Source organism: Oreochromis aureus, linkage group 7 (assembly GCF_013358895.1).
Source record: "Oreochromis aureus strain Israel breed Guangdong linkage group 7, ZZ_aureus, whole genome shotgun sequence".
NCBI classification, from domain to species: domain Eukaryota; kingdom Metazoa; phylum Chordata; class Actinopteri; order Cichliformes; family Cichlidae; genus Oreochromis; species Oreochromis aureus.
The window spans coordinates 12,126,103-12,151,504 of record NC_052948.1 but is presented as its reverse complement, the minus strand read 5'-3'; the positions used below and the strand labels follow the sequence as shown (position 1 = coordinate 12,151,504).

The following is a 25,402-nucleotide window of genomic DNA, read 5'->3' as shown; positions in this document are numbered from 1 at the left end:
TGCTTTCTTAAACTATTACAGAAGGCACTGCATGCTAGTGACGAATAAAAACACAAGCAAATTGGTGAAAAGAAAGTAAATGAAATATACTGAGCCTCACATATTTAAAGCTAACAAGCATTGTTTAATATCCCTCAGAATAAAAGAGAGGTTTGGTTGCAGCATTGCTTTGTTTTCAACCTGTGATCAGTGCCTGACTCATGTGGTCACAAGGTACTTGTGTTTAAGTAGCTTCTCATAAGGCCTTGTTTAATTAAGATGTTACTCAATACCTTACTGACGCATTTTAAAACATATGACCTGAAGGTTTAGAGTCATCAGTTCCTCAATGACACATCTGGACACTTGTGCAGTCCATGTGCTTATGGGTGACTGCTTGCATCACATTAAAGGGAGGTCATACCATTTATTATGTCTCATGTCTCTACACTTACTGGTCATTTAGGTAGTAATACCTATTAAACTGCTGGTTAACGCAAATGTCTAATCAACTAATCACATGGCAGCACCTCAGTGCTTTTAGGCATGTACAGTACAGTCCAGACAACTTGGTAAAGCTCAAACTGAGCATAAAATGAGGAAAAATGTGTTTTCAGTGACACTGAACAAGGCATGGTTGTTGGTAACAGACAGACCGAGCTGGGTATTTGAGAAACCGCTGATCTGCCATCTCTAAGGTTAACAGAGCATAATCTGAAAAAGACAAAACCTTATAATAACCTTATACTTTCTTGATAACTTATTTTAATCATTTTAATTTTACCAGTTGTGAAACAGGTAATGAAAAGACTAAAAGGGAGATACGAGAGACTTTTGAGTATTTATTCCATGCTGGACCACATTTCAGCTTGTAAATGTTCTTATTTATGGCAGTGTATGTTACATAATATGTCTCGGCTATTATGAACATTAAAATGTAGTTAAACCTTTATGGGCTTAACATTTGCACAAGTTAAGTATTTAACCCGTGTCAAGACATATTTTCAGTCACTTTACTTTGGCGAGCTGGAGTGCGCCTGAAGTCTGGTCAAACAGAAGCTGTTTTGTTTTAATCTGAATACAGCCTTGTAAGTGGATATGTGCTGGATCCAAAATCTACAACCAGAAACTAAAGGCAAATAGCTCCCTATGTTTTATTCTTTGGAGGTGCTTTGTACTCTGGTTCTGACAGAAACTCCATCACAAGACCCCTTCAGGCTAGTGGTAGTCAGTAGGCCTGTGTGCAATGGGTGATGTTGCGCTCCAGGCCTAATTCTCAGCTTTGATAAGGGGTTTTGTTACGTTGTTGGAATATATCAGTTTCAGTTTTTGGTGTGTTTTTATGATCGGTAAAATCCCCTTCTGTCCTTATAGCCTTTGCGCTTCATCCATAATGTGATCAAGTTAAATCTGGTCATTTATGTGGTTTCTCTTGGTTGAGAAATTTAAGTTACAAAGGTGACATTTTGGTTATTTTACCAGTGAGATGTCAGGTTAGGTTTTATTTTCAACTTTTATGTTAAATCTTATTAGCCTGCACCTGTGTGGATGAGTCGAGTTGCATTAATATGTAGTTACAGTAATATGGAGGTGCGTCAAATTGTGTGTAGAGTTTCAGAAGGTTTTGCAGTTACATGCCTACAGCACAAATTTAATGCAGAATCATCCACTAGATTAGTGGCCCTATTGTTAGGACTGTGTATTGTATGCATACGAATGTGTTCATGAGTACATTCTTCTGTGTCTGTTACAAATACAGACATAAATACAGAAAACCAGCTCCACAGAAATACTATAGGAGAGAAACTCTAGTATTTCTGCTGCATTCAAACTGAAGAGAAGCAAGACTGGATGACAGATTCACACTGACTCCAAGTGGATATTCAACCTGTATTGATGTAAAAGTAATCCTGTTACCTGTGAGTCTCTTAGTAAGAGTGCTTTCTGTTAATTGCGGTGTAACTTCAAGTTACCCTAGAGTGATATAATTCAGTGTTTAATTCAACAGACATAATTGTCTCATTTGTCAAATGACTTTTTAAAAGGTAAAATTTCATAGATCTTTTTTTTTAAGCTTGGGAAAATGATTCCTTTAAGATCCTTACAGTAGATATGTTTAACAATGTGAAATACAGTCAAGAGCTTACTTAGGCAGTTACTTTGATTTTTATCAGAATTGTATTATTCCTCTGGGCTCTCTCTTCCACACAGGAATGAAAATATTTGGACACCTGTTTTTTCTTTCTGAACTTAAAAAGAAGGACCCGTATTCAGTGTGAAGTGTGTCTAATAACTGTCTCAGCTTTTCTTCTGTAGGCAACAAGAGTTCTCATTTTTAACCCCTATCATATCGTGCAGCTGGATCCGTCCATAGGCTTTGTTGTTCAGTTAATGCACAGTTAAGCACTGTGGAAGGTTGTCGGCATGACTGCTACTTCAGTGATTGATGTGGTACTATCAAAGCATTGCCTGTAACACAGACTTCACCCTCTTCTCACCTAACTATTTGTCAAGTTGTAGCTGGCATAAGAACACATATTGGGTGGAACGGATGCAGCAGCCTGTGGGGAAGGTGATGCAGTTTTCTCTTTTATGAGTTTATATTTGAAATGCTGTATATTATAGAATTAGTTTCACTCTTTGCAGAGACTCTGCAGTCATTTTAGGGAAATAACAACCTGACAGAATCCAGGCATTTAAAGTATATATACCATTGTGGTCAGGTAAGTTTACATAGACTCATCATGGGCATGTCATGGTAATTTGGGTATTTTAATAATTTTTTTGAACAGTTCTTTTTCCAGGTTGGAATAATAGCAGAGCATACATCTTTATTGGTTTTAAAAACAAGAACTGGAATAAATAATTTGAATTTATTTTCTCTAAATAAAAAGCTTTTAAGTAAAAAGTATACATACAGTCTCTGATATATACCTACACCAAGTTAAATCGTTTAACAAGTGGTGCTGAAGGTTCCAGAGCGTCTTTTAACTTGACAAGTCTAAGGCCTATTAACTTGTAGTTAATGACCATGATTGTCTACAGCTGGTAGTTTCTCTTTGCCAGCATTCAAAAGGATTTGTTTGGGAGCATTGATTGGACTGGCCAATACTGAAAACAATAGGACACTCCAAGGAACTTAGTGAAGATCTAAGAAGGGCAATTGTAGATTTACACAAGTTGGGAAGGTCTCTTGTAGCTATTTCTAAACAACGACAGATCGTCAATTCAAACAATTTATTAGGATGTGTTACCAATTTGCCATGGTCTGGAAGAAGACCTAAACTGGTAGGAAAGATGGTAGGAAATTGGCTAGGATGTTCAACCCAGGAACCCACCAAAGTTCAAGCCTGCCATCAGCTGAAAACTCCTGGAACACCAGTGTTCACAGTAAAGCGAGTTTCATATTGTTTGGACTGAGAGGGTGCTGAGCAAGAAGGAAGCCCCTGCTCCAAAATCATCACCTTCAAACTCAGCTAAAATTTGCAGCTGCCCACATGAACGAGCCAAATGTCTTTTCGTTAGACAAGAGAAATATTTGGCAACAATGACCACAGACACAGGTGAGACCTTCAGACCTAAGTACACTGTACCAGCTGTCAAGCATAGTGGTTGTAACATCATGCTCTGGAGCTAGTTTGCTTCCAGTGGTACTGGTACAGTGGATCGACTAATAAGGACACAATTGGGTGTTCTAGCAAGACAATGATGCCAAAAACACATACAAGCTGATTTTGGAATGAATAAATCAGGCTAAGATTAAGCTGCTGGAATGGTCCATTCCAAGCCAAACCTCAACACTACTGGAAATTTGTGAATTACTCTTAAAATGGTATATGGACTTGTTCTTTAACAGCACTTTTCTACTCTACCTGACCACCAAATACTTTTTTTCACCTAAATGCTTTCTATCTAATAATAACAACAGTGCAAGTAGTATCTTAGCATGCAGACTGATGCAGCCAGGGATCAAACCCACAACCTTGCGATTGGTAGGTGACCTCTCTGCCATCTAAGCTACTGCCACCCCCAAACCTACAAGTTCTATGACATTCATCCCCATGATGAGTTTATGTAACTTTATGAGCGTGAGTCTACGTATATGCTGAATGTTTTTGTTTGTGTTTTAAATATATTTTCAGCCATTAGTAGAACTGTACATTATTTGTTTATGGTATATACAGATTGTCTTAATAACACTGGTTGTTAATGATGGGTAATGTTTGTCACTGTGTTTAAAATGAATTAAAAAAATCAAAAGGGAGTAAAAACAATTAGTTTAATAGTACTTAAATCACTAAATCAAGCCCTTTCAATGCATAAAACCAGCACACCTGTAAGATTCACTTTATTTATTTATTTTTGTTTTCTGTGAGCATGATATAGGGTTAAATATATATTTATACTTAAGAAAGGAGAATAAGCTTGTGGCTTAAAGAGTGCAAGTAGATCTGTACATGTGTTATAAAGCAGTAGCTATAGCAGCAGCAGCATTGAACCTCTAGGGCAGAATGTGTAGTCCTTAAATTATATATATATATATATATATATGTATAAAGAAAGGATACGCCTGTGAAATCATATCTGAAGGCTCCTCCTGACAGTGATCAGAAGTAATACTTGCAGGTTGAGTCCTGTGTTGTCAAAATATATTTTTTCAAAGGGAGCAACATGAAGCGGTTTCAGTAAACGCTGGAGGAAATATACACAGGAGGTGCCAATATCACAAGAGCCCTGTGTGACAGATGGTCAGAAACTAGACTGACCAGGCGAGATCACAGCATGCTCCATTTCAGGGCTTCCTTTGTCTCTGTGTCAAATACCGTAACATAAATCTGATGAGGCATTTTCAAACTCCAAAGAACTGGGCTATTTCTAGCTTATTAAATTATTTTCACACCCAAGAGTTCTTGTAATCTTGACAGGACTTTTAATGTGACGACATTAAACCTGGGCAAAAAAGAATTTATGTCTTAATTTTTTCTTTTTTATCCACAGCTAGTGGATTAACAAAAAAATATATAAATAAATATTATCATCTGATGTCAAATTTATTGATCAAGTCAAATTTGATTAAAAAGAAAATAAAAACAGTAAAAAAGTTCACACAGTTCAGCCACAATAATAAAACCAATTTAACAATACAGATCATCTGCCAACAGATTCTCTTGTGGGACAACTTGGATAATGCATGTGGATTTTAATTTGATCCATCTAAACAATGTATGAAGCACATACCTTCTCCCCAGTGGCAGTGGCCTCTTCCCCTCAGGTCAGTGGGTCAACTTCCAACTGCAAAAAAAGTGTTCAGCAGTGCCTGAAGAAACACCACAAGAAACATAAAGCCACTGAACACCAAGATACCAGTAATGGTCAGCATCCTGGAGTTAGATTGGATCAAGCCTATACTATCGAATAGTATACACCGTAAGGTCAGAGATGTATGGCAGATCTGCTGTTGGTGTACAATTCTATCTTGCACTTTAAAGGCTTTTGTCTTGGTTTCAGACTTTTGGCTTGAAAAGACTTCTCAATGATAGGGTTTGGAAATTGGACAGTGTATGTTTTTTTCTTCTTCTTTTATTTTCAATTCACAGATTTATAAATGTTTGATAAATATATCAAACATTTATAGAAAAAATAGGCCAACAGATAACAAAAATAACCAGTATTTTTTGTTGCTGATATCCTAGTAGCTGCTTCACATATCAAACAGAAGTAAAATACTGCATTGGATAACAAATAAATAACTCAGTGTAACATTTGATTTTCAACTGAATAAGTCACAGCATGAACTAAAGTAAATAATGCATGAAAAAACACATGAATGTGGTGTTCAATAAGCTGGCATTAAAAAAATAGATTCAAGAATGAAAGTAAGTAGTAATGGCTACTAGTTAGTGATAAAGTGACTCATAGCACCTCGTAAAAAATATGTATATATATATATATATATAAGTAGGTAAGTAAGTACTGCAGAGTATTGTTTGAAATTATTTATTGATTTATTTGTCATACATTTTGTATGCATTTCCTGTTATGGATGTCAAACACTCAAACCTGAACCTAAACTGTCAGTGCTCATCAATTCCTTTTCTCTCAGCGGAAAGGTTGTAAATGATAATGTGACTCATATGGTTGAAGCGGATGCTAATGAGCTTGATTTTCCTCTGCGTAACCTCTTAACTTTCCAGGACTATAAGCAACCCCATTTGTCGGAAATGTTTTTCTGTCAGTGAGTGCATCTATTTTAAGAACTACTGAGCGGTCAGACTTCTTCCAGCTCAGTCTCAGTAAGAATGCAAAGGCAAAGGTACAGCAGCTACCCAGTCTGTTTTCTTTGTTTTCTTTCACACCAGTATATCTGAGCAGATCTGATGTTAAATCCACACTTCAGGTGTGTTCTATTTCTGCAGACTGAATATTGCTTCACTTGTGTTAAATGTCTGAAATTTTAATCTAGGGTTACTTAACATCTTAGTCATGTGTGTATGTAGTGCTTGTTGTCATAGCAGTGTTGACGGTAAATGTGAATTTCCTTATAATGGAGCTTACCCTCACTTTCTCCCATTCATGCAATGCAAAACAGAGAAATGCACTGACTAAAAGGAGGATCTTTCTAAATATCTATCTAAGACAAGTTCCATTTCTCTTTTAAAATCACTTCGATTGATCGTTGAGTTGGGCACCAACGTGATTCAGGTCACTGGATTGTCATCATCGATATTCTTTCTAGCTTTTAGTTTATTGCAGTGCACGTGACTGCCCACCGGGTATCATGTGCCAAAAAATTTGTCCACTTTAGCATGGAGCCATCAATTCTTTTCATTACAGAAGCCAGCCACTAAAATTCCCTGCAGCTGGTTGCGTGATTGTTTAATAATTGGGACTGTTGGATCAATGTCAAACACCAGTCAGTGAGCGTGCATAAGCCCATTTATCTGCTGGTTAGTGCTGTGACAAGCCCAGCTGACCTCAGACAATTGGTGATAGTGGTTTTTAAGAGCACACTATTACTCTGTGGCTGCAGTCCATTGTTATTCTAGCACTGCCTTTTAATAAATAAAAGCTAGTGGAATGCAAGTTATATATTGCATTTGGACATAAACTAATTAAAAAATACTTTGCACTTACATTATGAATAGTTCTTCCCTTATCAAAGTTAAGTGGCAAGCTCCAGAGTTAAGAAGTGATGCCAAAGTGTAAGTGCCAAAAACTGAATTTCCTCTAATGGCCACTTGACACACCCCTGTTAAAGTTAATAATAACATGTTTACAGGCGGGTATAAAAAAAAAACATCTTGTTGGCGGTTACTCTATTACACACATTGGATTTTGGAAGTGTGACCACTTTGAGTGAGAGGTGTCTTGACACAGTAAGCTGTTGCCTCAGCTAATTAAAATCATTGTGTTTGTGGAGCATTTTTACAGAATTATCTGACACATATGAGCTTCTGTATACCTCAGCTTCTTCAAGAACTGAATGAAATCCAAGGATTTTATCAGTCTGTTGGTTAGCATTAAATAAATATCTGTGTTGCGCACATGTAGCTTACTGCTATATTGAATTTTTTGAGTTTTCATTTATTTTGGGTAGGTTACAACCCTTTAAAAAGACTCTCTACAAAAGAGTGCTAGCATAAGCAAAAAGAGTCAGGTAGCAGCAAAAAATTTAGTTGAGGTGACAGTGGCTCACAGCTACTAAAAAGCAAAAAACAAAGAAAGTCATAAGTCTCAACACTTCATTGAACCTACTGCTGCAGTGGCCAATATAAGATATAAGGCGAGCACAAGCTTCCTGCTACGTGTTTATTAGTTTCCAGTTCATCAGCCCAGACCAGATAATTTTATACAGTCTAGAGACCAAATAACCTCTAAACTAGGTGAGCATGCATATCATAAAAAGTAGGGGTCATTACTCTAAAAAGAACTATTATGTATTACACATTACTCATTACTTTTCTTAAAAGTAACGTAGTACGTTACTTAACTGCTTACCAGACAAAGTAATTAGTTACCCTGCTAGTAACATTACTTTCACGTCTCTGTAAAGTGACACAAATCAAAAATGAAAACCAGCCCAAAGAGACTTCAGAGGGATTATTCAGTGATTCTACTGTAAAACATGTACAGATGGAAATTGAGGCTACAGTACTTCAACCAAGCTCATCAGTGCCTTTGCTACCTGTTAAAGTTCAAACTCTGGCTGCTAGGCTGGAGTCTGCATACACTCAGCTTTAACATCAGTCTGGGTTCTTGGCTAGCTTTGTGATAGCATGCTGTCTGTCCAAACACTTGACAAGAACTTAAGTTGTGCTAACAATTGTGTCTGTCCATATCTCTAATCCTCAAAATCTGTAGATCACTCCAAACTGAAATCAGCTGATTGTAGTACAAGTGAGCAGGAAGAAAAAAGCACATTTGTGTAGATAACTGAAGAGCCTTTTTAATTTAATTACTGAATTTAGTACATTACATAACTGTTACATAACTGTATTACTGAAAAATGCAAGTGATTATAGTAGCGTGTTCGTTTGGAACAATAATTGTATCATGAAAAGTTTATACTGTCATGAAAATGATTGATTTAGGTGTTCAATCTGGCCTGGGAGCTGTGAGGGAAGATTGGTATTGGTATTCAATGTTGACATGAATTTGTTCAGGAGTTATTTGTGTTTATACGTGGTGCAACTGGCCACACTTGAACTACAACTCTATCACAAAAGGGCAATAATGCAATGGCGCACAATCAAAATATTCAGAGTATTCAGTACAGTATAGTATAGTACAGTAGTATACACTATAGATTAATATTTCTTTATTTTGAATATCTTTCAAAATAGTGTGCAACACACAGTTACTTATATGTTTACAAACCAAATAATGGCACGGTTAAGTAAAAAGCATTACACACACACACACACACACACACACACACACACACACAGTATTGTTTTGGTTCAGTATTGTCCATGGTGTTGCTGGGAATGTGAGCAGTTATCACATATCTTTGCACCCTTTGAGCGACTGCCATGTGACCTGGCTGCAGCTAAACATTCTCTGATCTGGTCTGTTTCTGGGCTGAGCTAAGTTTAGAGGCCTGCAGAGAGGACAGGGACCTGAGAGGATTTCTGGGTGAGGCAGATGGAGCCCTCAACTGCTGCTATATCGTTTGCACCCTCCTTCAGTCATTACATTTTTCTTTTCTGGCATGATACTAAAATTTGCACATGTTCTAGCCCAACTTGGAGAATGGTTTGGATGTGAGATCTAAGAAAAAGCCAATTTTTTGTAGTAATTGTGTGGTAATTTCTAGCAGTGAAATGGTGTGATTTCTCTCTTTTTAAAAAAAATTATATTAATATACAGAATAATGGTTTTTCAAGTCCCTATTGTCATGCTTCTGGGTCCTTTTGACCCAGCAGTTTGAGTTTGTTTTGTTTGGGTGATATTTTGTCTTATGGTTTATGTTCTGGTTCATTAGTAGTCTTAGTTATGCTGCTCCTCTGCCAAGCTCATGTGTCAATCTTGCATTCCTTTGTTTCCCATTTTATCGTGAAAGGCTTGCGTTCCTTGTTCAGTGTGTTTAGCATTGCTTCCCTGGTCTCATTGTGTCTAATTTGTCTCAGCTGTGTTCCCCGTGTGTTTCCTGTTCCCTTGTCAATTTTGTATTTAAGCTTTCTGTTTCCCTGTGTCCGGTGTCACGTTCTCCCTCATTCCCTGCAGAACACACCTGCCTCCCTGCCTGTTTAGTTTCTGTATATTCCAAGTTTAGTTAGTTTTGTATTTCTGCTGTCCAGAAATAAAACCGTGTTTTTGAGCTCATTTTCGCCTCTGTGAGTCTGCATTTGGGTCCCATCCTGCCTGCTTTTGACACTTATGGTTTAAATTACAGGGGAAATCAACAAAAACTAATTATCTAACACAGAAAAGTAACCTAGAAGCCAAGTATACACAGAATAAATCAACTATTGTCATTATAGCTAAGGAAACTATCATTTTGTATGAATTTTGTCAGTGAAATCTATACTGCTATTATTTCTTAATAGGCTGTAGAGGACACTGGGCCACAGTGTGTCTTTGTTCAAACAATGAAAATCTCCAAATTATGTTGTGTCTTGAGCCACTTCTTTCAAATAAATTAACACATATAAAATATTACTAATGCATAATATCAGTAACTAATTTTTGATTTTTAATTATTAATGTAATGCATCTCTTCAGACACTGTGTACTAATCAGCTGCCTAATTTAGAAGCCTTTTACCTCAGCTTTTTATCTTTCATCTGAGTCCTTGAATGCAACTCCCACCTAAGCTTCCTAATGTGACTGTATTATGTACTTCAGCCTGCACCACTGTTAGCATGTATTATGCTCTAAATATTTCATGAAGTGACTCATGAAAAACTGCTGCTGAGGCCACTCCAAACCTTGTTGAAGCCCCCGACATCGTGTCAGCTGACTATAGCTATAAAAGCTTCCTCGCCTTAACTAATTTCATTAAAATGTATCACAGGGGCTTCTTATATGTGTAGATAGATAGATTTTTGTAACTGGTCAATTCTACATTTCAGTCCACAACAGGGCAAATAAATGTGGCTAAATTGTTATCTCTATGATAGTCAGAACTTTCTCATTATTTGCTTTATGAACATTGAATGTATAGCTGATCTGTTGTGTACAAATACTTGGGCACTAAGTGTAAGTTTATAGTAAGCGTTGGTGAAACTACCTTAAATATACTTACTGGCCACTTTATTAAGTACCCCTTGCTAGTACTAGGTTGGAGTCTGTTTTGGTTTCAGAACTGCCTTAATTCTTCGTGGCATAGGTTCAACAAGGTCCTAGAAGCATTTCATTCTGGTCCATATAGACATAATAGTGTCACAAAGTTATTTTAGATGAGTTGGCTGCATGTCTGTGATGTGAATCTTTCATTCCACCACATCCCAGAGGTGCTGTAATGGATTGAGATCCGGTGAGTACAGTGGTACAGTGAAGGGGCCCAAAGTGTACCATGTAAATATCACCCAAACCAGGCAGGATGGATCCATGCTTTCATGCAGATTGTTGCTGTCATGTGATTGACTGAATATTTGTGACCACTTGGGTGTGAAAGGTGTTTTATAAATAAACAATATTTACTTAATTGTGCTAACAAGCAGTTGTACAAGTGTATACTGTTCACTGTCCTAGTAGACACACTAGTAGCTAAGATCCCACATAACATATTTGGATAGTTCTGAGTTTACTAACTGCAAACACTGTATAGTTAATTGCTTGGTCTTTAGAGAACCGTTTTAGAGGAGCAGTAGAAATTAAAGAGTTTTTTTTAAATCCTGCAGCGTTACTTAAGCTCAGTTTAAGGCTTAAATCTTCTTAGGTGTTGAACAGAACTGTGCTCCTTATGATCTTGAAGTTCAAACTGAAACAGCTGATTTGCTTTTCATTGGAATCCCACCCTGTCATTAGAAGTGCGACAGAGAGACGCTTGCAACAGTTTAACTGACTACCTACGTGCCCGCATATTACTGAGCTCCTGGCCTACCTGCTTTTTAAGAAGAGCCTTTAAATTACCATTGCCCAATTTGCTCATCTTAGATGGAGGCAGAAAAACTGAACAATGTGTAGTTTTGCCATGAAAGTGTCATGCACTGAGAAGTCTAAGGGAAAGATAATGCTACATACTGAAACAGTGTCACGCAGTGCTTTACTTAGAGATTAGATGTACTTTTGTATCACTGCAAGAGACAGTCAGTGGACAGAACAGGGTGCTACTAAGGATATATAACGGCTTTCAACTGCCAGAACTGTTGTGTTGGTGAAATACAAAATACTAATTATATCATGACATTACATAGCACCACAGTTTCTCAGTGTAATAAAAAGAAGATGAAATTATTGCAATTTCATGTTTGGTTTTCCTTAACCATAAAACCAAAGGGAGGATGCTTTTCAATAATAATACAGTACACACGGTGCATTTAACCTTCAACTTTGTAAGTACAGACAAAACACTTCAGACTTAAAGCATTTTAAAAGCCCTGTTTGCACAGGTTTACTATTATCAGGGCACTCATGTAATTTAGGACACACACACACCTGTGTGTTTTGTCCAGCGCATTCACACACGAGAAATCTTTATGTAGTTTGCAGTTAAAGAACTAACATTAACAACTTTTAAAAAATCATCTAAATCAAAATACTGCCATAAATAAGCTAAAAAGCCTAAAGACACCAAAATGCTATTCTCATTTTATCTACTGCTGTTTCAGGTGCAGGAACGAGGCAGATGAAAGGTGTAGAAAACACAGATTAGCAACTGAATAATGTTATGACAGTACTACTCTGTTTAGTGAAATATGGTAGGTAGTATGTGTTGGAATTTTAACTTTAGAAGCTTCAGACATTGCAAATTTGCACAATTAAGATGACCTCTGCAGTTATTACAAATAACTAGAGTTCCCCTGGTAATAACAGTACTGTGCAAATCAGGCATCTTGTTCTGTACACAGAATTAAAATAGAGCAAGTTGCAGTTGTTGTAACTTGAAATTTACAAATTATTATCAAATAATGAGCTAATATTTTCAGTTGTTACCATTATTGTTTTATAACATCTGCATCTGATTTGTCTGTACTTAAATATTATGGTAAGATATAAATTATCATAAAATCCAGATGTATTTATACTGACTGCCAACTTCTTGATGATGATCATGATTAACTCTAATATGTTTATGGACCAACATACTGTTGTTCCTTCACTAAGACTAACTGCTAAATATATACTGCTGAAATATTTAAGTGCTCAACACAATGACATCTGCTTGACCTAATGAGGTTTAGTTTAAAATGCGCCCTCTGAACAACTTTTTAATAAAGTGTAGAAACATAGAAACATTCATTACACAACTGGTAATCTCAGTCAGACTTATGCTACCTAGTTTTTAATCATTCAGTCATATTTTCAAAAGTAGCATAAGAAACCAAGAAGTGAATTACGGTGTGACGCTTTAAGCCAAACCGTCTATCAATGGCATTCATTTTTTCTTGTGCTCTGATGATCACCACAAGGCCAAAATGTTAGCATGTTTGAACGTGTTTATTGACATGACCACAATAAATTTGGGGGAATTGACATATGCCTTTTTTGGTGCAAATTTTCGTCTGCCTTCACACAAATATGAACTTTCTTATTACATAGGGTTTAACATCCACCCACCCTTTGCAGGTCAGACACTGATGTTGGATGAGAATGCCTGGACCAGCACCAGCAGAAAGGTTCGGTTTTCAGACCTGAAAAGACAGAACTGGCTCTGAAATGATACTACATTGGTGGTATTTTTAACTTCTGAAGGATTTTTTTCATATCTGGCACCCCCTTGGTGTTGATTGTTGATGGATGGACAGATAGATAAATGACAGAGGGATAGATAAAAGAATAGACAGGATAAGATACTGAAAGACATTCTCTTTTCCACCTTGCTGAAGGGCTCTGACCTGTCTTTAGATCAACCTTCTAATGCGATATGCCTGCTTTTTGTTTCTTGGGGGCACGAGAGTAGGGCATGAATGGAAAGGTGAACATAATGGCAGTGTTGCCGAGGGAACGTGGAACATGATACTGCAGTGCGAGTCAGTAAACACGGTGACTGGTTAGGCACTGCTGTACCCTGTAACATAAGAACTCAGAGTACTCACCTGTAGCCTCTTAGATCAGCAGCCAAGACAATGGAGTAGATCCATGTATCATTTCATTAATAGCGGGTGTTTCCAGAAAAGCGTCATTGCTATTTTTATAGCACTTCATCCATTTAAGGCTGGAAATTCTTGTATGTGGAGGTGGAGAAAATGTTCAACATTTCACTGTGAAAAAGAAGAGGGAAGCTTTCCATCTGTTGATTGGATGGAAATGATTATTATGGAAAATAATAATAATAAAAAAAAGCTTTGTTCCTCCCTTTACCCTTCAGAAATATATCTCTTCCAAGTTGGTCCGCAGACCAAAGCATGCCATATTAGGAAATAAGAACACTTGTGGGCACATCCATCACTATAAATCCAGCTCTCTTGGAGGTTTAGAAGAGCAAAACATTCATGTTAATGGCACAGTGCCTTTACTTAGCTTTACTCAAACACATACCCAAATACCAGTGCTGGTACTGTGCATGTCCCACATTGTACCAGAGCTTTATCTGAGCAGCTGTGCAAGAGACCCCGAGACCCCGAAGGAAGGTGCCAAGGGCGGGACTCAGTTATCTTTCAGCTGTAAAAGCTAGTGCTGGGGATTAACGTCACTATTCTAAGACGCAGTAATAAGATGCAACTGCCGCCCTTCATCTTTTTACTGATGGCAGCATCTGCTTCTGATTACCCTAAACACTGTGTTTGGCATGTCTTCGTAAAACTTTCAAGGACATTGCGTGATGGTTGTAAGCAGGGACACGAAGTGAAGTGCACACGGAGGTGGTCAGACCTGACAAGATCTACATGAGGTTTACGTTAAAGGAGGTGGTTTATTCACAGAGGCCACTGAGTGAAACTTGTATAAACCAATGTTCAAACTATCTGCTGATGCTCTATATAGCTTGACATACAGTAGGGCATGTGTTTATGTTTTTATTTGAAATAAGCCAGAGTTAAATAGTGACGGAAATCACTTGTTTAAAGAGATGAATGTATTGCCGCTGCCTTTCTTTTGCTCTGGTGTTTTTGTCCTGTAAGACATACCAGACAGGTTTGTCAGTAGAACAAAATATATACCTGTGTTATATAAGAGCATTAAGTTTTTAGTTTGGGTGTCTTAGACTTGTCTCGCCTAGTATTTAAACACTCCTGCTTACTAATCTCATAAAGAAAGTGAGGTATGTCATTGTGCACTTTTTCACCTCGGATGGCTTTGCGCGTGCAAATATTACCATTACTTTAATGCTCATGTCAGCTTGCTGTACTCTACCGCATGTGACAAAGTGGAAATATGAGAGTGCGTGTCATGATGGTTGATTACTCCTGCTGCTTCAGCAGTGGCTTCATAGCAGACCAGCCAATCACCTTTGACCTTTTTTATTCTGAAGTGGTCTCTGGAGCCTGAGAAGCAGGGGGTGGGGATAAGGCTCCTGCTGCTAAGTGAGATCAATCAACACCATGTATCACAGTTGACCATCTCTTCCTGCATGTGTGAAATTTGAATAATTCATTGACACGTTACCCTCCGGGGGATATTCGCTTAAATTGGATTATGAAAATGGATTGGTGTATAGGCTTCGTAATAACTGTAATATTTATACATGGTCCAAAGTGGCAGTGTGCATGTTCTTTTACTCTTCAAAAAGGGACTTTTTTTCCAGACACAATGAGGATGCCATAATAGGAACATTAAAGTCTTCTCACATCTGGGCTTTTAATGCCATGCTTATAATGGGTTTGTCCAAAACTTCACATTTGATTTTGTTAGAGTGCTCATCTTTTAAAATTTATGCTTGGAACCTCTGAAAAAGGTCTTTGTATTCCTAAAGAACAGGATGTGCTCATGTCAAGGTCACTCCCTTGTCTTTCTGTACTGTCATTGTGTTTTTTTTCCTTTTCCCTTTTGCAAAAGAAGAGCTTGAATCTGTTTGTAACTGTGAAACAGACTTCGCTTTGCCAAAGAGGCTTTTCATTGGAAAAGCTGGATGATTGGCTGCAGTGGCAATAATATTTCAATGCTGTTGTCCCCTCCGGTCACAAGCGGTTCAGCCAATTCGTGTTACCAAAGGTCAGGCCCATCTGGATTGCTGTTTACATTCTGGGATACCCTCCTTCCTCAGACACCATCCATGAATAGTGTCACACACACTGGAAATCACACGGCCTCGTCCAAGTACAGTCTGCGTTCCAGCCAACCTACAATACTCGGTATGTGAGGAATGCTGTACGCTCCATTTTAAAATGAGGCAGACAAAAGAGCAGTTGGATTGATTTTTCCTTGTGTACTGTCACACTTATCGAGGCCTCACATACACTGCTCCTTTATAGTCTTCCTCTGTTTGGGTGCATTGTAACTGAGATAATGTTACTGTTCTAGTGAAGGTCACATCTGCAAGTTGTAATGGTGCATCTCTGCTCTGAGTTTGCTTGACTGTGATACAGTGCACCAACAATTGTTGTTTTATCCTTTATTTTTCATTAGGATGAGGCTTGTACGCGATATGTCGGTCTGATTGTTTTGTTTTGTGTGGAGAAAGGATTGAACATTACAGATAGCAGATGCTCATTGTCTGTTAACATTACAAGAACCAGGCTTTACTTTTAAATTAAAAGAGTCTCTGCTCTGTCATTGCTGCCTTTCAGGACAAGCTGTATCATCTCTGCTTCAGTGTAAACTGGTAGCCTTCATTTGGACTTAGCTGCCAAAACATGCTGTAAAAGCCATCCTTCTGTATTAAAGTTTGCTTTGTTTTCTCTTACAGTTTGTGGAGCTCAACCAACATTAGATTCCTCAGTAAAAATAAATCTTGTGCACTAGATTGAACTCAACGGTGACCAGAATCCTTCTGTCTTTATGAAAAAAAACATAGATTGTCCAGTGTATCAGAGCTTTATTCTATATATTGGTCACATGTCTGGCTGCTCATGCCTGTTAATTTAAACTGTTCTTCCTCGCTCAGTTCATTACCAAATTATGAGGGACTTCAAACACCACAACGTAAGAGTGACATCGGCCAATAACTAAAGAATTAGAAAAATGTTTTTATTCAATGTTCTTTACTTGATTTATGTGCACTTGCTTCATTTCAGCTCAGCGTGGGAGTCTCTTCTGCTGTTATTGTGGTCAGCTCTGTTCTGCTTATTTGTGCGTCATGGTGAAGCAGTCAGATGTATACAGTTGAGTGTAACAGAGGAAACAGATCACTTGGCGACAACTCTAAAAGAATTAAGAGTAGATTAGCACGAATTAATCTATCTAAAACAATCCCAAATGTCTGAGTTCCTGGGAAAACGCCGAGCGCAGCTGTGTGGTGTTTCTGGCTCCAATATGGCGACCAAAGCTAATCATGCGCACATAAGACAATGCTTGCAATTTCACCAAATGCATTTCAGAAGCACTCCATGAGTGTCTGTGAGCTCAAAATAGAACCGGGTGTAGTTTTGATATAAGCCGCATTAAATTGCACAGAGCGGATGATGAGGGCGGTAAGTCAGACAGAGGAAAGGAGAATCGGTTCAGTTTTCAAAGTAAAAGACCCGTGGCAGACTAAACATTCTGCCTCTGACACTCTGGGGGTTGTGATTTGACCCCATGCAAAGGACAGAAAAAAAACGGAGTCAGACTTAAAATCAAAGGCATGCACGTGGTGTAATGCAACCTGAGCATTACACCAGGTGCTGTGAAACAATATAAGCGACAGGAAAAATAACTATTAAAATAACTGGTTGGTAGGCATACATTCGGCAGCTTTATTTTGTTAACTCAATAATGCAGATAACTGATCAGCCAATCACATGGAGGCAGTTCATTACATTTAAGCACGTAGACATGGTTAAGACAACCTGCTGAAGTTTAAACTGAGCCTCAGAATGATGAAGTACGGTGATTCAAGTGACTTTCAATGTAGCATTGTTGTTGGTGCCAGATAGGCTGCTCTGAGTACTTACTGCTGATCTACTGGGATTTTACCACACAGCCATCTTTAGTGTTTACAGAGAATGGCCCAAAAAAGAGAAAATATCCAGTGAGTGGCAGTTTTCTGGGAGAAAATGCTTTGTTGATGCCACAGGTTAAAGTACTAGCTGTTAGGAGTTTTTAGGAAGGGAATAGTAATTCAAATAATCAGTCGCTATAATAAAGGTTAGCAGAAGAGCATCTCTAGATGCACCAGACATGAAACTTTAAAGAAGATTTACTATAGCAGCAAAAGAACATATCGACTTCCTCTCCTTTTAGCTAGAAACAAGAAACTGTGGCTACAGTTCACAGGGTTCATCAAATTTGGACAACACAAGACGGGAAAAAATGTTGCATGATCTGATGAGTCTCAATTTCTGCTGCAACATTTGGATGGCAGGGTCAGAATGGAGCAAACAGCATGAAAGCATGGATCCATCCTCCCTTGCATTAATAGTTCAGACTGCTGATGGTGGTGTAATGGTGAGGATCATTTAAATGCCGCAACCTACCCGAGTTTTGTTACTGATCGTGTTCATCACTGTATGACCACACAGTGTACATGTCTTCTGATTGCTGCTTCCAGGAGGATAATTTTCCATATCACAAATCTCAGATCATCTCAAAATGATTTCTTGACCATGACAGTGAGTTCTCTGTACACAGACGGCCTCCACAGTCACCAGAATTGAGAAACTTAGGGATAAAATAAGTTGTAAAATGTGGGATGAGGTATGGCCACATGCCTGGTGTCTGATATTGCACACTGGTGCTCAAATTCATTGATTCTACATGTAATTTGTAGCATTTTTATCCCACCAGGTAAAGATCTAAAACACTGAGTCGGACTGGAGCTCTCTGCCCTTTACCAATCCAGCCACAGGCCCATCCATCTGGCCCATCAAGACTCACTCTTGTTTCATCAGTCCATAAAACCTTAGAAAAATCAGTCTTGAGATATTTCTTGGCCCAGTCTTGACGTTTCAGCTTGTGTGTCTTGTTCAGTGGTGGTCGTCTTTCAGCCTTTCTTACCTTGGCCATGTCTCTGAGTATTGCACACCTTGTGCTTTTGGGCACTCCAGTGATGTTGCAGCTCTGAAATATGGCCAAACTGGTGGCAAGTGGCATCTTGGCAGCTGCACACTTGACTTTTCTCAGTTCATGGGCAGTTATTTTGCACCTTGGTTTTTCCACACTCTTCTTGCGACCCTGTTGACTATTTTGAATGAAACGCTTGCTTGTTCGATGATCACGCTTCAGAAGCTTTGCAATTTTAAGACTGCTCCATCCCTCTGCAAGATATCTCACTATTTTTGACTTTTCTGAGCCTGTCAAGTCCTTCTTTTGACCCATTTTGCCAAAGGAAAGGAAGTTGCCTAATAATTATGCACACCTGATATAGGGTGTTGATGTCATTAGACCACACCCCTTCTCATTACAGAGATGCACATCACCTAATATGCTTAATTGGTAGTAGGCTTTCGAGCCTATACAGCTTGGAGTAAGACAACATGCATGAAGAGGATGATGTGGACAAAATACTCATTTGCCTAATAATTCTGCACTCCCTGTAGGCTACCAGTTATTTTTTCTGTAGCTTTATTTATACCTTTGTATATGTCTCCATTTATCATCTGTGACCGAGACAATCAAATGTTATTGGAAAATGATCTGGAACAATATGCCACCTTCTGAAATGGGAGTAGATCGTAACAGTTACGTGTGAAGGGATGCAGAGTGATCAGCAGACATCTCCAACATGGTGCGGGCTCTTGACGCTAAAACAAAAGTAAGCAGCTGCACGGTGGATTTTGGAGCAGAAATGTCTCCAGCTTCTCACAGGCAGTTTGCAAAATGTGTGCATCGGCAAAGTCTGTCAAGCAGATAGTCCAGTTCATACACTTGCACAAAGTTCTCGCAGTCAACCTAGCGATCACATTCACTTCCTCCTACAATCATGAGCTCTTCACAATAAAACAGGTTACTCGTAAAAACGAACCATATAAAATGCAAATGCTCTTTTAAACTTATTAAGCACATTGTACACTTTTTAAAAGGAATTCCAATTTTTTTCTAAACACTTTCACCATTATTGTTTTACATTTTACATGGATTTCATAGCTTTTATTATTTTCCCACAAGTTGATTAATTGAAATAAATAGACCAACTAAAAAACCCCAAAACAGGACAATCTAAAACAATAAAAACCCTTACATGTGCTGAATAAATCAGTAGGCTAACACATAATAAATTGTTTGTTTATAAATAATCTGTATTCATATCTATCATGTTGATATTTATAAATAAAAAAATGTCCACATGACGTCCAAAAAGTTCAAATTTTAAATGTTGAACATCATATTGACATCCAGGTAGGGTCATGGTTGGACGTTCAAATTGTGAGCCTAGTTTATTGGACATCTATACGATGTCCAGGATTGGTCATGGGCCAACGGAGCCAATATAGACATGAGCTGCGTGTCTTTCCGACATCCAATGTTTAATGGGTATGCACCAGATTTGCTTGTCAGCAGGGCGCAAACTGTCCTTACAGTTAATACTCGTGTAGACCTGATTTACAAATGATGTATGATTATTATATCTTTTTCTTTTTATGATTTTGTTCACTTAAACAAATTGCTTATAGTTTTGTAAACAGTTAATCTGATATTTATTTCAAATTGAGTCGTAACAGATGTCACTTTAGGGAGAGCTGCAGTCCATTTGCATAATGTGTTACAGTCTGTTTGCTTTATCGACTGCTGTGCCACCTCATACATTAAACAGTTGAAATGGAATTATTATCATTATTAGTGCTAATAGTAAACTATATATTTTTTTCTTCACAGTAATCACATTAAGGGAATGGGTTGGAATCCATCTGTTAATTACCAAAAATATTTGGGTCTCCAGCTTGTTTCACCTCCAACTGGTAAGTTTGTTTTTATTCTGTCTGGTGCTCAGCAGGGAGCATATGGTGGGTTTATTAGAGCTTGTGCTGGAAATATACTTTCCACCTACAGAAATTAATGAGATCTGACTACACGCTACATGCCAAACATGAACACTAAAACACTCAGCTAAGGATCCCAAAGGCTCTTCAAAGATGTTTTAATTGCCAAAAAATTCATCTGTACACACATCATGGGATACTAAATATGTTGGACTTTTAGTAAGACGTGGAATTGTTGCACTCCAAGGCATAATTATTCTTTTAGAACACACTATTAATCCACCAACTCAGAAAAAACATGCAGAATAATAAATAATATAAATTAAAATTGTCAGTCAAAACAAATAAAATTTGAAATATTTCTTATTTTTCAAAAGACCGATTTAAAGTGGAATAACAAGAATTTAAGAGCTGCCATGATTCCTCCTTTTATCCCTTACAGAAGATTTCCACTTTTCTCTTAATGACTTTCCTTCTACCTGGTGTGGAAAGCATTGTTATTAACTGTTGAAGAATTGGATGTATATTGTTAGTTGACCAGTATATGTCCTTCCGACAACATGTACATAGTTGTGGGTGCTTTGTTTGTGTTTGTTCAGGAGAAGTGGGATCGCTTGGTTCTGACTAACCATTATTGTCAAGTGCATTGTTGTCCGTGCCAGTGGTCTGCGGTGTACCAGCGTGTAGGTGGTTAACAGCTGTCCGCTGTGGTAGGTGACCCTTAGCTCTCTCGTTATGGTCGCGCCTGCCTCCCAGTTGTGCTCAGAGCATCGGCATAATCATGCAGTCGTTTCTGACAAATTTGTTGCGACACATAAGTTTTAATCATTGTGAGCAGTCCAAACACTTTTACCTATCCACTCACAACTGCCCCGAGGAATCTCAGTTGACCTTTTTCCGGGGATGAATATCAGCATGCTTTGGGAGCAGTGGCGAGCAACTGCTGGTCACGCAATTCAATTACTGCACAGAATAGACATTGTGTAGGCTTCCATGAGCTGGACACACACTCATGGACGCAGTCTGTGCCCCAAAGGGATGATCCACATTAGAGTCTACATCATATTATATCCATTCTGACAACAAATCCTGGTGAAGGTACACAATTAAGATCAGCTGAGTTAATGATTAAATAGGTCTTATGCTAACCACCAAGGGCATTTCACAGTTACCAGATCATAAATATTAAATTTGGACTTGGGCACGCAAAGAAAAGAGCTCAACAGTAACAGGGAGCTTTTGCTGCTACAAGGAGCACCTCCCTTCCTCTGTCCACTCCTCTCCCACCCTTCCACAGAGGCAGCCTATGATGTAATGCTCCTGCTGCTGATAGAGCAACCCCCTCTCCTGCTTTTTTTTTATATATATTTATTTTTACCCCTCCCCTTCCGATTTGCTACTGCTGCTGTTGCACTCGCTGGTAGTGATAGTGGCGGTGGATGCATGCGTGCGGTGCCGGTTCAACTGCATCCTTGTGCAGGGATCCCTGCAGAGCTTCCTTTTCTCTGTCACCACTTGAATGAGAGCCGCTCCTACTAAGCACTGCAAGACCTTGTCCTCTGCTGATGAAAGGTAATTCGTCTGGCATCATGACAGAAGAAATTCATGGGGAAAAGAGAGGAAAGAGAGGAGGAGAGTGAGTGAAATAGGGAGTGATATACAGTACAGAGGGTTGACTGACTGTCCAGTTAGCTGCTGAGTAAATTGGTCTAGTCGCTGAAAGCTTCTTCTCGCCACAGTGCTGGATGTCATGGCAATTGCTCCCTTAGTGTGCGTGCATGTACTCTAGTATGGTGTTGGTTTCCATGGTAAAGATGAGACGGATCCCCGTGCTGGCTCAGAGGTAATTCAGCATGTGTCGTGGAAAGCTATAATTACCTTTAGTGTGAAATGATTTCTCATCTCCTGTGCAGAATCTTCCCTCAGGTTCTTTTCCTTTTTTTATGGATTTAAATATTTTTTAAAGATCACCGCTTTGTTACACTTTCTCTTATAAAAAAGAAGATTTCCATGTGATAATAATTTTGTACTTCCTTGGAATATTTGACCCACTTTGACTTGTCCACTCAAAAAAAGAAAAAAAAAATAACTGGGCGTGTACAATGACAGCCATGTAGCTGATACGAGCAAAGCAGTGGGCGTTATCTGCATGCAGATTTTTAACTGCTTCAGAGATGAGCAGCAGTTTACAGAGCGTTGTGGTTATAGTGCTTCATCAAACACTTTTTTGAACGGCATGTGTACTTCCAGCGCAGCATCACAGTCGGATGGTTGTAGATGGATAGTAGTTGATTATTTTCAGGAGTTGTTTAACCTTAACTCTTTCACTATATCAAATGCTAACTTAATATTTCATATTTCATCTGCCCCACATGTAGATGGCCTTATAACTAATTCATCTTGAGGGTTTTCCCTGTGTTTGAGCCATCTCTCTTTTCCACTTCCGTTTTCTCTATCTATTCATCTCACTGGGTCATTTCCCTAAGTACACAGTGCATTAGTAGTATAACATTTCTCTTTTGTAGTAATTGGCTTAATGAACTACCACGTCTCTGAAGCACAATCTCATTAGCTCTTTGGGATCATGATTTATTCTGGATTGCAATTTCTGCTTGGATTAGATAAAGAGTAACCATGCTTTTCAAGGTTATTTTATGGTTATCGCACTGGGTAGAAGTCATTTGTAATTGAAGGTGGTTGGACAGAGTATATTATTCATGAGAGCAGGCATACTGTATGCATGCTGTGACTAGGTTAAAACTGAAAGCAACAGTCCCACTTTCCATTTTCACCTCCACCAGTATCACCACCTTAAAGACAAGGTGACATCGATAAACTAGCAGAATTTTAAAACATACTTAATTACGTTTGAGGGTAGGATGTGGTATAAAAAAGTTCTGAGGATAGGTCCATAAACATCAAAAAATCTTTCCCGATTTAAATGTGGATGATTTCCAATTCAAGGTCATTTTCTTGGATTCGGACAAATTCCAGCACAACAGCTCTTTATAAATGAACACTTAAACAGTGTGCTCATCAGCCCTTGTTTCAAGCTCAAATTTCACGTTTAGGATCACTTTTAGGTGGTAATGAAAGATGGCTCTCTGGCTACAACCAAGCAGTTTTTAGCAGAGGAGTTGAGAATTTTCAATTTTCAATCCGAGGAGGATGAACATCTTTGTTTTATTCAGTAATTCACTCCATGAACTTGTACAATGTTACATTGTCTTGAATGTGAGATTGTCCAAATATAAATTGGGTATAGGTTTTGACTTTCACGGACTTACTGACCTCTTGTGACATTTTATCATCAAGGCAATGGACTATGTTAAACTACGTGCTGCTAATTTCTGTGTAATGTGAATATCATCTTTTATTACAAAGAAAAGGACAAAAACTGGGGTCAGCAGTGGTCTTACGTTTGCAGGAAATGGCAGACCATGGTTAGTGTTTTTGTCAGGAAGAAGGCTGCAAAGGAAATTGAAAGTTTAGACAACATCTGTCACATCACGATGCCTTTTGATTTTAATTAAACCTTTATTTAATCTGAAAAAACCCTAATGAGATTAATAATCTTCATCACAAATGTTCTGGCCTGAGATAGACAGCGGTATTCTAGATGGTGGGAGAAACAAGAGCTTCCGAAGAAAATACAACAAGAACATATAAAACTTCACTCAGGGTTCAAACCCAGGATCTTCTTGCTGTGATGCATTTATGCTAACCACCAAGCAACCATGCTGCTGCAATGGCTTGCAACACAATGTTTACTGGCACAAAATCAAGTGGCGTGTTTAAAAAGTTTTCCCTCATTTTCTTCCAAGCTATCCAGTGCAGTGGACTGGTTCCTCTGTCAGGCCATTTTTGGCCACATGGACACATTTTTTATACCCCTGTTTCAGTGGAACTAGAACTTGTAAAGAGACAGTTGAGTTCATTTGGGCATCTGACCAAGATACCTCCTGGATCCTTCTTGGAAAGGGTGTTTTGGGTGTGTTCCACCAGGAGAAAAGCCTCAGGACAGACCCAGGACATGCTGAAGAGATTGTAGCTTTTGGCTGGCTTGAGAAGACCTTGGTGTATCCCCTGGAAGATTTGAAGGTGGTGTCCAGAACACCTCATGTATTTAATATGGGGAAAAATGAATGCAATTTGTTTGCAGTCTTTCAGAAATATGTGTATATGTTTTTTTGTTAATTAATTCATTATACAGTCCTGATCAAAAGTTTGAGACCTCTTGAAAAATGGCAAAAACTCATATGTTGCATCTTAACAGGGTTCCAAGTGGAGCTTCAACATGCAATAAGAAGAAATAGGAGTGAGACAAATCATTTTTTGAGCATGCAATTTATTGAAAACAACTCTTAAACTGAATGAAGCTGTTTTACAGCTGATCAAAAGTTCTAGGACCACACCTCCAAAAAAACCCGTAAACCCTCCCAAAACAGAAATCAAAGTTTCAAACATGAACTCAGTAATGAGTAGCTCCGCTGTTATTGTTGATCAGATCACTTCAAAAATTTGTTGCGGCATGCTTGATGCAAGCGTTTCCATGAGGGAACATTTCTCCAAGTGATGAAGACGGCAGCACGAAAGACATCTACTGTCTGAAAGTGTTGTCCATTTTTGTAAACTTCCCTTGCCATCCATTCCCAAAGGTTCTCGATTGGATTTGGTAAATGGTAAATGGCCTGTATTTATATAGCGCTTTCTAGTCCCTAAGGACCCCAAAGCGCTTTACACATCCAGTCATCCACCCATTCACACACACTTTCACACACTGGTGATGGCAAGCTACGTTGTAGCCACAGCCACCCTGGGGC

The 25,402-nt window shown here is 38.5% G+C and overlaps 1 protein-coding gene across 4 annotated transcripts in view; it reads left to right on the top strand.

Moving 5' to 3' along the window:
- Positions 1–25,402, top strand: part of sema4ba (sema domain, immunoglobulin domain (Ig), transmembrane domain (TM) and short cytoplasmic domain, (semaphorin) 4Ba) — an 84,403-nt gene that overhangs the window by 8,808 nt on the left and 50,193 nt on the right. For 2 of the 4 annotated variants that reach the window (XM_039614159.1, XM_039614157.1), the window contains exon 2: positions 20,476–20,558. The exons of 1 other annotated variant lie outside the window; for it this stretch is intronic. The gene's annotated coding sequence lies outside the window, so the exon portion shown is untranslated. Of the gene's footprint in view, positions 1–20,475; positions 20,559–22,027; positions 22,152–25,402 lie in introns of those variants that run through there. One more of the 4 variants, XM_031747486.2, reaches the window with a different exon arrangement.